Here is a 15,537-nt window from a genome sequence, read left to right as displayed (position 1 = left end):
TTCATCATCTGCAGAGCTAGTGGCATATTAACTTGTACTACTGTAGTAGGCATGGGCTTTGTGTCTATCTTGGCCACAATAATGCGTTCACTATGCTGTTTGTAGTAGCTAACCCGCACTCCTATTTTTTTATTCATTATTAAACCTACTCCTGCATTACCTCAATTTGATTTTGTATTTATAACCCTGTAATCACCTGACCAAAAGTCACAAGGTTCAAAAAATAGTTAAAATAATATTCTTAATTACAATCATTTAAGCATTTGTGGCTACTACAATAATGAAGTTTATTAATTTTTCTAATATTATTGAGGTACAAGTTCCTGACACTATAATTTTAATTGTAAGTTCCAATCAGTTCAGTGATTACAATAATATGACTTCTTACAGTTAACATAGTAATAATTGCACGAGGCGTATCACAAATATAATGCCAGATTAATAATGAGGTCTAACCGCTGCTCGTACCCATTCGCGCCAGCGCAGGCTTATAACAGTAATGAAGGGATTCAGAAATCGTCAAAGTAACGGCAGCGATGTGATAGAATTTACCATTCAGGACAGTGTGGCTCACCATCAAGAAATTGCCATAATGGCTTGAATAAAAACGCGCTTCTGACGTTAAAAGACAACAGGGGTATAGGGACAGGAATGAATACCAACGCTTAATTAACAATTATGAAAATAACGTTTATGGGTGCGCCATAAACCAAAATCAACAAAAAGCTGCGCCCAATACTGCCTAGAAAAGAACAGGGCCAAATATCGATCACGTTGTAAACATTGTAGATGTGACTGAAGGGAGCTGCAGCACCCCGCAAACCCAGACGGTAAACTGCGATCGGTCGGCATAGACTCCCGACGCCGACGGAAAACGGGTGTGGAGCCATGACACTAACAAACTATAATTTCTTAAGGTATGACAAAGAGAATATATAAAGTCAAATTAGTCAAATGATAAACGAAGAAGTGCAGGTGATGTTTAATACCAAAACCGGAACAATAGGCGCACATGTCATACTAAATACAGGAGCGGCAACGAATCTAGGGCTATTAAATGAAATAAGAAGGAAACTAAACCTACCTACTTCATCTGTGCAGAATTGCCATATTTTAACAGCTTTAGGAAACAGATCAAATGGCATTAAGTTACTAGCCTAATCCAACAACTTTCGCTGGAACAACGATTACTTGTACATCTCTGGTGGTAGAAAAAATAGAAGTTAACTGTCTCCTAGGAATCGATTTTTCGGGCAATATCGAGTGAAAATTGACCTAGGCTATGGCAGATGTTATCTTTACTCAAGATATAGCGTAATTTCAGTTGATTTACTGAAAACAAAGTCTTATTTGAATAACCAGTTAGCAGATAAAGTGAATATCCATCTCATGTATACAAAGGTCTTTTGCTCGAATGAGCAATGTAGCCAACAGATCATAGAGGAACTGACAGTTTTACACACTACTCAGAGTAAGGTAGAATAGCCGGGTAGTTTATCAGCAGTGGAGAGACAAGAACCAGGTACATTGTTGTCACAATATAGGCATGTTTTTAAAAGGAAATTATGAGTAATTAAGGATATGTCTATTATATGGAAGTATGCCCCCACTTCTGTGGACAGAGAAAGAAGCAGTAATGAAGTAAATAGAGCATAAGATTAACTGGAATGTTATAACCGTGTCACACGATATGTTGCAGCCCCATCCTAGCGCTATTCAAACCCAGTAGAAGTATGTGACTTGTTTTGGATACGACAGATTTTAGCAAAATCGTAGTAACCATAAGAAGCAAACCAGAAAACCTAGACGAGTAATTATTAAAATGCCATGAAGTAAAATTCATTACGACAGTAGATCTGAGATCATACACCTAGATAGCCGACAAAATACAGTATTAGTCTGTAGTAACAGAAGTTATTAATTTCGCATTTTACCATTAAGACTTGCTGTAAGGAGAGGAGTGTTTATTGGAGCTTTGGATAAGGTGGTACGCCCTGAATTATTGACTCAAGTTACGGTTTATGTGGAAGATTTACTTCTTGCTACAGCTGAATGGGGTGAGCGTTTGTGCTTATTAAAAAGTGTGTTAGACAAATTTTACACTTATGATCTTAGAGAAATTAGAATTTGTAAGAAAGAGATTAAGTTCTTAGGGCACATTATTTCATCAAGAGGCATTTGGCCTGATCCACATAAACTAGATGCCATTAGCTACTATCCTATCTCACAAATTAAAAACTACTTAAAGGCATTCATGGACTTAGTCTCATTCTTCCATAAATATGTGTCTGACCGGCTACTAAAAGGTGATGCAGTACTCAATCTTTGAAGGAACCCGCACATGACCATGGTAAGTAAATTCTATCAACCTTGATAACGAAAATCAAGATATAAATATGTAAATGTAGGCAGGTTTGCTAGTCGTACACTAGGCAGAATGTGACGGAGCATATTGTGCTGGCGTAAGCTGGCGCAAGCACACCATGCACCATAGATGTTACAAGAAGATCGATCGAAGCCAATGACAGACTCTCTGGAAACGTGGCACAACGCCCTCTCGGTCACCAGTAATTAGCATCACCGCCACGGACTGGAGGGCCAGTTAGGTCAGGTAGGTTGAGCCTGTTACGCCAAGTTAGTTCGAGTTAGTTAGAGTCTGTACGACGTGTGAGTTCCAGCATGTCACTGAAACAGAGCCACAGACTTAGCCTCTAGCTGCGACACAGGCAGGATATAGCAACCCTTTAGTGAACATAGCGGACTTGTACTTCAGCCGGCAGTGAGGTTAAGTTAGACTACATAGGAGAGCTTTTACCTCAGCACAGGGAAGCTGAAGGGGACAATCTAGTGAAAATGACAAAAATTTGAAAAACATTATCTTTCTCTATAGAAAAGAGCATTTCATTGCTGATTTCAAAAGTGTATAGTTTATGGGAATTATCGTTTTCCGTTCGTTCTGCAACTGAGGTTGAACTCAATGTTGCACAGGGGCCACGCCAATCTGTTAGTTTGAAGTGCATCAGAATACGTGATGCATTATTTTGTTCTTCCGATTTTTCTGTCGTGAGTTACTGATCGTTAACACGGGTGTATTCTAGAAGGCACTCACTCCCAGAACCAAAGTACAGGTAGGTCTAGAAGGCTATGGTTGAAATGTAAACAAAGATCTGAGAATATATAACTTCGGAACTTCACAAATGTGTGGTTTTGTAGTTATTGTGTGTTGTTTTGTTTCTCTGTGTGTGTTTCCTGTGCAACAAATGCCGAAAGAAAGAAATTTATCCCCAAACGAAAGTTTAGCGGCAACCAGTTCCAAACACAACCGAATAATATACGTCAGTTGCTTCAAAAGCAGCCTGCGGAAACTGTGTCAACAGTTAGTGCTTCTAGACGTAAACTTCCGCTTTCTGAACGTAATAAATACAAGTCTAGTAGTATTGTGAGGAGCAACAATGACGGAAATGTTATTGTGAACCTAAATATGCTAACAAGAATTTTGAAGACTGCTGTGCAATGTAAGTATTGCAATTATGAAGATAGTACTGACGTTTCTGAGGACATTTCAGCAAGGAAGGATCTTCCAAGTAAGTTAGTGATTGCCTGTAACTCGTGTAAGATACACAGTGATACTATGACGTCGCCGGAAACTGATAGTCGACATTACAGTGTAAATATTCAGCTTGCTTATGCAGTGCGATGTACTGGAAGGGGAAGGAGAGCTGCCCAGACTTCTTGTGCAGTGATGGATTTGCCTTCACGTTCACTGAGGCTTAAGATACAATAAATTAATACATAATGCTTTATGTGGTGTACGTGAACATTCAATGAAAAGAGCAGCAGAAGAAGCAGCAGCCTTGTCTGAGAATACAGACATTGTACCAGCATTTTATGGATCTTAGCAGAAGAAAGGTCATACTTCTCTGAACGGGATTGTAACTGCCACATTTATTAAAACTGGTAAGATACTAGATTATTAATGCCTAACAAAGCAATGCCAGGGTTGTTCAAGTAAATTTATTGACACCCATGTTTGTGTAAAGAACTTTGATAGCCCAAGTCGAACCATGGAAACGAAAGGAGTTCTATACACTTTCAGAAGATCAGAGGTCAGTCGTGGAGTGAGGTATGTAAACTACCTTAGGGATGTAGACTGTAAAGGACACACTACCGTTGTTAATGACAGACCATATGGGGACACTCTGATAAAAAAAAGCTTGTATGTGTTGGTCATGTACAAAAAAGAATGGGAGCTCCGCTGAGAAAATTATGTAAAGACTTCAGTGAAAAGAAATTGTCGGACGGAAACACATAGATTGTCCAGGTCATCTTACAAAAAGTGAAATTGATTCTTTGACTCAATATTATGGACTAGCAACAAGGAGATATGTAGGAGATTTGGAGAACATGAGACGGGGTGTTTGGGAAACATGGTTTCACAGAGTGTCGACAGATGAAACCCCACAGTATGGTTTGTGTCCAAAAGATGCAAGTACTGGATGAGTAATGCTACAGGCGTACAATATACCAACAATGATACCTTACCATTTGCTGCAATGGAGGCAATTAAGCCTATATATAGGGATCAGGAAAATAAAAATCTATTTAGGAAATGTATGTATGCTGTTTTCAGAATGCAAATGAAAGCTTCAACAGTTGTGCATGGAAGAGATACCCAAAACTGTATTTGTTGGGCCGACAGTGCTGAATATCAGTGTAATGGATGCAATAATAACATTCAGTTATCGTGCAATTTCAAGGATCAATATTAAGAAGAAAATGAACATCCAGATGGGAAGGAATATGACTTCAGCTCTAACTACTAGTGATGAGTGGCGGGTAACCGAAGCAGAGACAGTTGCAGAAGCTGCTACCAAGGACTCAAGGATAAAGAAAAGTATGAAGAGAAAAGGTATGGAGGATAAGGAAACAGGAGGACAACTGGAGTATGCAGCTGGAATGTTCTAAATGAGCATAGTGGTAAGTTAATAAATCTGTAAATCATCTTTTGCGACTTACTGAAGAGACTTTTCATTATTCAGGTACACTTTTCTCCTAAATGACTGAAGCTAATCACAACAATTGGTACAGATATTTAGAATGACCTCCTCTACCTACCTTGCCTACTATTTCCTGAAAAATTTATAACATGATGATGATGTCGGTGATATTTGAGCTGCATTTTTAGGTGTTTATGTTGTAGTAAAATAAATTACTAGCCTTTTTCACAGCATCAGGGAAGGAAATTGGAAGCATAAAACACCTATGTAAATGTTTTCTGTACTCTGACTCTTTCTCCAAGCTGTGCATTCAGTGGTTCCAAGGAAAATGATACCGCAGTGAAATGGTGTTCCATGTTTTATACTATAGTAAATATTGTTGTCAGTACCAAAATATAATAAATATCTCAATCAGTTTTTGGGAAATGCTTTGACTAATGACCCTAATTGTCTGCAAGAATTTTGTTCGATCTCTCATTTATAAATCAGTTGCACTGTGAGGCTGACGATAATGCTAAAAACGCTGACCGTTCAGGAGCGTGTCCCCTTAAGTAGCTCTTTTGTTATGAATAAAGATCCCAATTAATAATTGCGTCCAATTTTAGTTACAGAACAAGGATACTGGCCACCAACCAACATCCTCTCCTTGCTTCCCACGGTACAGCTCTACAGAGACAAGGAGACGACATAAAATTGGCTAACGAGGATACAATGCTTATTTCGTAACCAAGATTCAAGCGCTCAAAGTAATCTGAGCATTCTGCCAATTCCAGTACTTCCCGTGTGGAAATCACGCGATGTACACTTATGAGCAAAAACGTTATGAACACCAACTTAATTGTCTGTCCATCTTTGACATGGAGTACATCACTGATTCTTCATGTCAGGGATCCGACAGTTTCTTTGTAGGCTTGCTGAGGTGTGTGGCTTTAGATGACTCCGCACAGAACACGTAATTAGCGTAAATAACGGGACGCTCATTTGCGTTCGCAGCTATAGCGCCCGATAGTGACTCAGATGGGTTCCATAGGATTTACATCAGGAGAATTTGGTCGCCAAGGCATCAACGTCAGCTCACTATATTGCTCCTGAAACAATTATATCATGTTTCTGACACTGAAACACAGACAGTTACCATGCTGAAAGGTAACATCGCCATCGAGGAAGACATCTAGCGTGAAGGTATGCAAGTGGTTCGCAGCTGTCAACGTGTCTTCAGCTACCATCACAGATGCAACGCAGAAAAACGTCTCCAGTAGCATAATACTTTTCCCATCAGCCTGCATGCGTGGCGCGCTGCACTCTTCGAGCCGCCGTTATTCTCTATGACGGCAGTTGTGAAGACCACCACTCACGGTGTGCAGCACAAAGTGATTCGCCCGAAGAGCCAACGCGTTTCCTTTGATTGACGGTCGAATCCAGATGGTCACGTGTCCACTGTAAGGTACCGAGCAAGGCTACCTGCAGTACTCCGTGGCTGTCTGCGGGCAATGATGGTGAGATATAGGTCTTCTTGTGGTGATGTACACTGTGGACGTCCCGTACTGTAGCGCCTGGACACGTTTCCTGTCTGCTGGAATCGTTGCCATATCTTGAGATCACACTTTGTGACACACGGAGGGCCCGTGCCACGACCCGCTGTGGTTGACCAGCCTCCTGGAGCCCTGGTATTCTACCCCTCAATGTCATCAATACCTTTTCTTCGTGCCATTTTCAACACACAGTCACCATTAGCACGTCTGAAAATGTCTGCACACTTACTCGCTGCACCATACTCTGACATGCACCAACACACCTATGCGTATGTGGACTTCTGCCAGCCTCACCGTGCGACGACCTCAGGTCTAATGCACCGCATGGTCATATCCGGTGCTGATTTAAACCTGAAAACCGCCACCAGAGCGTTGTTTCACCATGTATCAGCATTATCCTTAATTTATGAGCATGAGTGTACTAACGCTGCACGTAACTTGATGTCATACAGACCGAAAATCCCAAGTGAACGGTACAGTAATAATGAATTCCATTTACCTGCACAAGTTTCACAAGCTACCACATTTACAACAGTGGTTCAGAATGGCGTCTCCCAGCGCCAATGCAAGCAGGCCACGTCACGCAAAATTCTATCGTGCCCGTTCTAGTATTGAGCAATGTTGCGGGCAGTAATAATTCTTGCTAGGAGATCCTCTCCAGTCTCGACGGGCTTTCATAGACATTCATTTCACATGGCCCAACATGAAGAATTCAGATGGCGTAAGATCAGGTGAATGTTCTGGCCATAAAACAGAGCCTCCTCTACCTACCCACTTTTCCCGGACTGTCTGTTCCAGGTGTTGGGGAAACCTCAGTCCAAAGTGAGGTGGGGATCTATCCTGTTTCAAACACATCGTTTGACGGATAACAAGTGCGTTATATTCCAAGAACCTGGATAGTATGTGTTCGGAAATAAAACTGGTACATCTATTCCACTGTCTGAAATATCAATAAGATTTTCGCTTATAACTTTCGACTAGGAAGTTTCCGGACCAGGGTCGCTTACCTCAAATAACTGACGATGTCGGTGGGTGAAACGTGTGAACGGATAGGGGTGATCTGCTGCGGACCTCCATGTTCAAAACTATACGAGACCGGTGTGGTCTAAAACACCTGAGCGTACACCAGCCCAGCATTGTGGTCTTTCGGCAGAGATGGCACAGATTACGGTCTATCCTACTTTACAGACGAGATAAGCCATAGATTTAGCGGAACGATCAGCCGACTTTAGCACTCTACTCACTGAGCCGTCGGGGCCTCGCAATCGATTTCGCAGGTATTGATTTCAGTCGTTATTCACTGGCACTACTACTGGCAGCACGAATCGATCGAAGCTTGTCTCTGATTATCTCTGATAGTGCTAGTACTAAAGTACAAGGTGCATTCAAGTTCTAAGGCCTCCGATTTTTTTTCTCCGGACTTGAAAGAGATAGAAACATGCACATTGTTTTAAAATGAGGCCGCGATCATTGTCAATACGTCCCAGAGATGGCAGCACCGTACGGCAGATGGAATTTTACCGCCAGCGGCGAGAATGGGAACTGTTTTAAATACTTAAAATGGCGACGTTTTCCTTACTTGAACAGCGTGCAATCATTCGTTTTCTGAATTTGCGTGGTGTGAAACCAATTGAAATTCATCGACCGTTGAAGGAAACATGTGGTGATGGAGTTATGGAAGTGTCGAAAGTGCGTTCGTGGGTGCGACAGTTTAATGAAGGCAGAACATCGTGTGACAACAAACCGAAACAACCTCGGGCTCGCACAAGCCGGTCTGACGACATGATCGAGAAACTGGAGAGAATTGTTTTGGGGGATCGCCGAATGACTGTTGAACAGATCGCCACCAGAGTTGGCATTTCTGTGGGTTCTGTGCACACAATCCTGCATGACGACCTGAAAATGAGAAAAGTGTCATCCAGGTGGGTGCCACGAATGCTGACGGACGACCACAGGGCTGCCCGTGTGGCATGATGCCAAGCAATGTTGACGCGCAACGACAGCTTGAATGGGACTTTCTTTTCGTCGGTTGTGACAATGGATGAGACGTGGATGCCATTTTTCAATCCAGAAACAAAGCGCCAGTCAGCTCAGTGGAAGCACACATATTCACCGCCACCAAAAAAATTTCGGGTAACTGCCAGTGCTGAAAAAATAATGGTGTCTATGTTCTGGGACAGCGAGGGCGTAATCCTTACGCATTGCGTTCCAAAGGGCACTACGGTAACAGGTGCGTTCTACGAAAATGTTTTGAAGAACAAATTCCTTCCTGCACTGCAACAAAAACGTCCGGGAAGGGCCGCGCGTGTGCTGTTTCACCAAGACAACGCACCCGCACATCGAGCTAACGTTACGCAACAGTTTCTTCGTGATTCCTCATGCTCCCATTTGCTTAACTTGCTTATTTGGACGACGTTTCATCCAAGTGGTGCTCGTCAACGGGCATACTTAGTCTTCTGAGCTTTGCAGCTGCTTTTTGCTGCTGGTAGCTTTGGGGTTTAGTTGCTGTTATGCACTGCCTTGATGTTGATTCAATACAAAATCCCGTTGGCCGACTACAACCCGGTACGACAATTAGTAAGATCAGAATATTAAGCCAAAATTTAATGGTATACCGCGGGATGGAGTTATTATACCATCATATTCCCGTATGCTTCGCCTGCGTTTCTCTTTCCTATGGGACAGCGTGAGGATTATAGGTCGGTAGTCGATTATGGAGCCTTTAATGGGAAGGCTATTTTTGAGTCAGTTCCCCTTCATGATCTTTATAATTGTTTGATAGGGTTTTCTGGTGTTTATCGTTTTACCGTATTTGATTTAAATTAGGCTTACTGTCACATCCCAGTAAGTACGCTGTTGCTTTTGTAGAGACTGGAATTGGGTACCATTTATCTTGGCTACGGGCTGTAGTTCCTTCACGACTTTTAGACCGTGTTTTGGGCGACCTTCACTTTGCTTGTGTATATAATTATGATGATGATGTCGTAGTCTATAGCCGCTCTTTTGAAGAACATGTTCCTTAATTTGAGCAGGTATTGTTAAATCCTCGATCTGAGGATTCAGTGTCAAATCATCGAAAATTACTGTCGCTAGGCAGCAGTTCTCTTTCTTGTGTCACCTGCTTTCCAGATATGGTATTAGGTTTGTCCGAGAATAGATTTCCGATCTGAGAAAATTTCCTCTCCCAAAGAATAATAATAGGGTGACAAGATTCGTTGGTATGGCAAATTACTTACGTAAATCTGGCATTAATTTCCTCCAACTAGCTGCTCCCCTTAAGAATCTGTATAAAAAGGGGGAAAACTGTGTTTGGGAAAAGAGAGAGCAAGATGTTAAGACTGCTCCCAGCAACCATCCTGTACTGGCTATCCCGGACTATGGAAAGATATTTGTGCAGACTGATGCTTCCAGTGCCGGAGTTGCTGCTATGCCTTTACAGGAAGATTTAAGTGAACGGCACACTTTAGCTTTTGCCTCGATCAGCATGTCCTGAACTTAAGTAGTCAGTTTATGAATGTGAGGCGTTGGCCGTCTCATTTCATCTACAGAATTTTAAATCCTAAGTCGAGCATAGGGAATTTGGCTTGGAGACCGACAACCAAGCTTTGATTTGGCTCTTGGCGCGCCCTAGGAACACCGGCAAGATTGCAAGGTGGGCCGTTCGTATATCTGTCATCCGTTCCAAAGTGTGTCACACTAGATGCTCGGATAATCAGGTTGCTGATAGGCTTAGCGGCATGTTTCCTGAGGGCACTCACGGACATGAAGGCTGGTCATTATTGGCCAGTTAACTGAGGTACCTCACTTCTTTGATGATCTCAAGGCTTAACAGGATGGGGATTCTTATTTTGGACCTATTACGAAGCTTGTGTTGGCTGGAGAGGTTGTTCCTGTTATTTTTTGATAAACGGTATTTTGTGTAGTAAGATTGGTAAATTACCTGAGGATAAGATTTGTTTAGCCCTCGAACTGGTGCGTTCCATCTTGATTATTTTCATGGTTCGTTGTTGGGTGGTCATTTGGGCTTTCGTAAGACCCTTGCTAAATGGTTCGTTGTTGGGTGGTCATTTGGGCTTTCGTAAGAGCCTTGCTAAGGTGCGTTGTCATTTACCTGTCGTTCCTTACATAAGGATATCCGTCGTTTTCTCGGCGAGTATGAACTGTGTAAAATGGGTAAACACAATAACAGCACACGTAGGGGACTACTGCAGTCTGAGCAAGAACAGCGCCCAATGGATAAACAATTTATTACGTGGGTCCAGACTAGAGAAGAGACTCGTTGTATGATGGTAGTAGTGGATAGTTTTTCTGGGTTTGTCTGGTTACTTCCCAGCAGAGGAGTCACTGTTTCACTCACTATTCGCCATCTAGTTAATATATTTTCTTGGTCTGGACCACCTAAGTCTCCGCGAGCGATAATGGCCCACCTTTCTTTCTAGTGAGTTTAAGCCTTTTTGTGATAGTAATGCCATTAAGCGTATTACTACTACCACCCTTTATTCTCAGGATAACCGGATCTTAAGGCAGCTTTAATCATTTATTACGCGAATGCTAAGGCCAAGTGGGATATTTCTCATGGGTCAATTCCGCCTTTTATTCGACTCACCATGAGGCCTCTTAAGTTGATTCTGGCGGCTATTATGTTCGCCTATCCCCTTAATTCTCCCCGTGTCAACCTGTGGAATGATCGTTTGCCTGAGTGTGTAACTGGTAAAGTGATTAAGCAGAACTGGAATGGGGCTACGAGGATTATTGATAGCCCATCGCCGTGAGGCCAGACGTTACAATCAAGGCAGAAAACCCTTTGGAGGAAATGTGGGGAGTAATTTTTCGTCCGGACTGTAATATGGGAGATGGATAACATGGTGGAATTACTGGGAAACTAGTGGGTCGTTGCTCCAATGTCAGGATCTTGAGTCCTGTCAAATGGCTCGTTTGCAATCTAGCTAATGGTAGAAGGCTTAAGGTTCATATTAGACAGGTGAAATAGACTAGTTAGCATCTCCCATTTTTCCCTCCAGTCCTGATGGGACCCGTATTTCATTTCCCTCCAGTGGGATTCTTTCATTCTGTTTGGCTGAGCTAGGAGTCTCGCAATCAATTTCGCGTGTCTTTTTTTTTACCATTATCCACTGGCGCTATTATTGCCAGCGCATATCAATTGTAGCTTGTCGCCGATTATCTCTGGCAAAGCGGGTCCTAATGTAGGATTTCACCATCCTTGGTGGGGAAGTAAGAGGCAGGCAACGAGTGACAGTGGACTGGAGGACATCTTGGGCCGAGTTCCGGATATAGTGGGGCGGTCGCCCATTAGCTCTGTTTATATTAAGAATTGATGTAATTGGTGAAGTCTTAGTTGCGTCACTGACCTGAGATCGGCGTCCTTCTGTCCACACCTGCTGATTTTTCAGACTCTAATATTCCATGCTGCGAGGGACTGTGTGCTGGGAGTTGCACAGGATATTTTCGGGATTACCAAATATCTGCCACATTGTGCGTTTATGGTCAAACAACAACACCATTTATTTCCTGCCCTTGGTGAACGTAATTATCCGAGCTAAGGCTCTGTTCTTCAGATTATTTATATTTCGGATCAATCGAATATTTGGCTGTACGTGTAATTGTGCCTGTATTTGGGATTTCTGTGTACCACTGAGAGCTTCATTGTAGTGTATTTGTGTTGGCTACTTGCCATTTGAAAGACTATATTCAGTGGATAGCTTTAACGTTAGACTTTTCCATTGATATGGCAGTCTCCCTTCTTAAACCATAGCATTCTGGGAAAGTGTTTCGGCAATAACCCATGGCAAAAATTTTGCATGTTAAATTTTATGCCTTAACAAAAATTTCCCTTATTCAATATATGTGTTGAAACTGTGTTGTAGATTTCCAAGTCTATATACCACGGAAGGAAGCATTGTTTGTAAATTCTAATTATTAAGTACTGCCTCGTAGAGGTAAGTTTGTCATATTCGTTACATAACTGTTTGGTTCTCTCAAGGTTCCTTTCTGAATGGTTTGGCTAAATTACTGTTAGATCTTATTCTCTGAGCATTTATTATGTTTTCCTGTATCGAATTTTACTGAGCTAAATGGTTTATGACACATTACCTTAGCCACTACTATGCAGTCTTGATATTTTGTAAATTTTTGAAAATTGGTGTCATGTTAAGGGGACTTTATGCTGAGCATTTCTCTTGAAAGTGGACATTAATATATGCTCAAATTGTTTGTTTGGCCTGTGTATCACCTAATCAGTGTTTGTTAACAGCCCTACTTATGAGAAAACTCCCCAGCGCAACCCCCCATGTATAGCGGTAAGATGGCCCAATGGATAGGACATGAAAACGTGATCGCAGATTATGCACGAAAATACGAAGAAGGAGCACTGTGAAAAAAGAAGCGAAATTTATAAAGTGAACGGTCCAAACTCAAGACGTGCAAAGACGCGGGGACAGGAAGAGCCACGGCGTCGTGTTTATGTGGTCTTAGAGTACGAAGTGGGAGATCCATGTTCATATCTCCCTTTGCACCCTTTTTTTCACAAAAATACGAACTGTCTTTCCAGTTACTAACGTATCTATTCGCTGTATTCAGATTTGTTTGTATCAAACGTCCGTTTGCAACAACAAGGTGTAATGAAGAGATCTACAATGAAACATGATTCACCACAACTATTCTATTAGCAGCCGAAAGGGAGTGGCTCTCGAATGGGAACCGCAAACGTTTGATGACGAGGCCACAAGTCACTCTAATTCTCCACCGGAAGAACGTGTTATGTATAATACACGACAATGGTGATAGTGTTTGTGTCATATGATTGGAATCTCTTATCGACGCACCTAACTTATACACCTGGTGAGTGTGTGAGATACGCCTCCTCGCCCGGTTTAAGTGTTCGTATGAATGTGAATGTGATCACTCTGAAAGAAATCATCCGATCCTTTACGGAACTTGTAGATTCCTTAAAGGTCGGAAGATGTTAATTAAGCAAGACGCGAGCTATGTTTGGTGGAGTCATAATGCCAATGGAATACAAGTTGTGTATTTAACACGCCCACGTCCAAAGGTGCAAACAATGTACTGCCAGCAAGGCAGTTTCGTCAACAGGAATTCTCTCTTCGCCGTACACTGTAGTTTCGTTTTCTTTTCATGTTTATTAGTTTTTTTTTAGGTCTAGCTTCCTCATACCACAGCGAGGTTATATTGCATTGAACCGATTGCTTACAGTAAGCTCAGGACCTTTAGCAGGATTGTTTCCGAGATCTTGTGTGTTTTCACCGATACTCATTAGTGGGATCCCATGATTCCAAGGCGAAGAGGCTCCAGGCGTACGTACCTCCTATCTGTTCAACGCAAGTACCACATGTCGTGACACTTGGGTTCCGCTTAGGATGTTTTGACTCGTGAATTCCTCGGTTGTGACTTAGTTCACGCCCGTTTATTTGTTGGTTTCATTTCTGTGAGAGGACTGTGCAGCATCTTTCCTGCTCGAATCACATTTTCTTGCGATAGTAGTAAGTTCTTAACACATGAATCACAATATCTAACCAATATATAGTATTACAACCGCTAAGATTACAGAAGAAAGAACAGAAATGTCAATCACTGCACGGACAGTTCATAATTTTGTGGAGAAATTAAAAAAAGAGAGAAATGCAGCGGGAGGAACATTAAAACATGGATGTCCTGCTTTGCAGTCCAACACCGTGATGACATAACCACGATACCGTTGCTCTTCCAACTCACTCGATGTTGCATATCTTGAGCTTTGACCGTTCAGTGCTTCTAATTTTCTTCTTTTTTCGTAGTTCAGTACACCTTCCTGTTTTGATGCTTGATCTGTGTTCAGTATTCAAGACATAGTACTTGTACCATCTGTGAATGGTGACTGCAAATTCAAATTGCACAGCTAATTACAGAAAGGTTGGCTAGTCACCACCCGAACACAAATAGTGTAGTTAACGAACAAAATCAGATTTCTATCTCACTTAAGCTCTTGACAAATCGTTAATTGTCTGGTATGATACGAGGGCAGTTCAATAAGTAATGCAACACATTTTTTTTCTCGGCCAATTTTGGTTGAAAAAACCGGAAATTTCTTGTGGAATATTTTCAAACATTCCCGCTTCGTCTCGTATAGTTTCATTGACTTCCGACAGGTGGCAACACTGTACGGAGCTGTTAAAATGGCGTCTGTAACGGATGTGCGTTTCAAACAACGGGCAGTGATCGAGTTTCTTTTGGCGGAAAACCAGGGCATCTCAGATATTCATAGGCACTTGCAGAATGTCTGCAGTGATCTGGCAGTGGACAAAAGCACGGTGAGTCGTTGGGCAAAGCGTGTGTCATCATCGCCGCAAGGTCAAGCAAGACTGTCTGATCTCCCGCGTGCGGGCCGGCTGTGCACAGCTGTGACTCCTGCAATGGCGGAGCGTGCGAACACACTCGTTCGAGATGATCGACGGATCACCATCAAACAACTCAGTGCTCAACTTGACATCTCTGTTGGTAGTGCTGTCACAATTGTTCACCAGTTGGGATATTCAAATGTTTGTTCCCGCTGGGTCCCTCGTCGTCTAACCGAACACCATAAAGAGCAAAGGAGAACCATCTGTGCGGAATTGCTTGCTCGTCATGTGGCTGAGGGTGACAATTTCTTGTCAAAGATTGTTACAGGCGATGAAACATGGGTTCATCACTTCGAACCTGAAACAAAACGGCAATCAATGGAGTGGCGCCACACCCACTCCCCTACCAAGAAAAAGTTTAAAGCCATACTCTCAGCCGGTAAAGTAATGGTTACAGTCTTCTGAGACGCTGAAGGGGTTATTCTGTTTGATGTCCTTCCCCATGGTCAAACGATCAACTCTGAAGTGTATTGTGCTACTCTTCAGAAATTGAAGAAACGACTTCAGCGTGCTCGTAGGCACAAAAATCTGAACGAACTTCTCCTTCTTCATGACAACGCAAGCCCTCACACAATTCTTCGCACCCGAGAGGAGCTC

This window comes from Schistocerca cancellata, chromosome 5, assembly GCF_023864275.1.
Source record: "Schistocerca cancellata isolate TAMUIC-IGC-003103 chromosome 5, iqSchCanc2.1, whole genome shotgun sequence".
Lineage (NCBI taxonomy): Eukaryota > Metazoa > Arthropoda > Insecta > Orthoptera > Acrididae > Schistocerca > Schistocerca cancellata.
Note: the sequence above shows the minus strand (reverse complement) of the source record.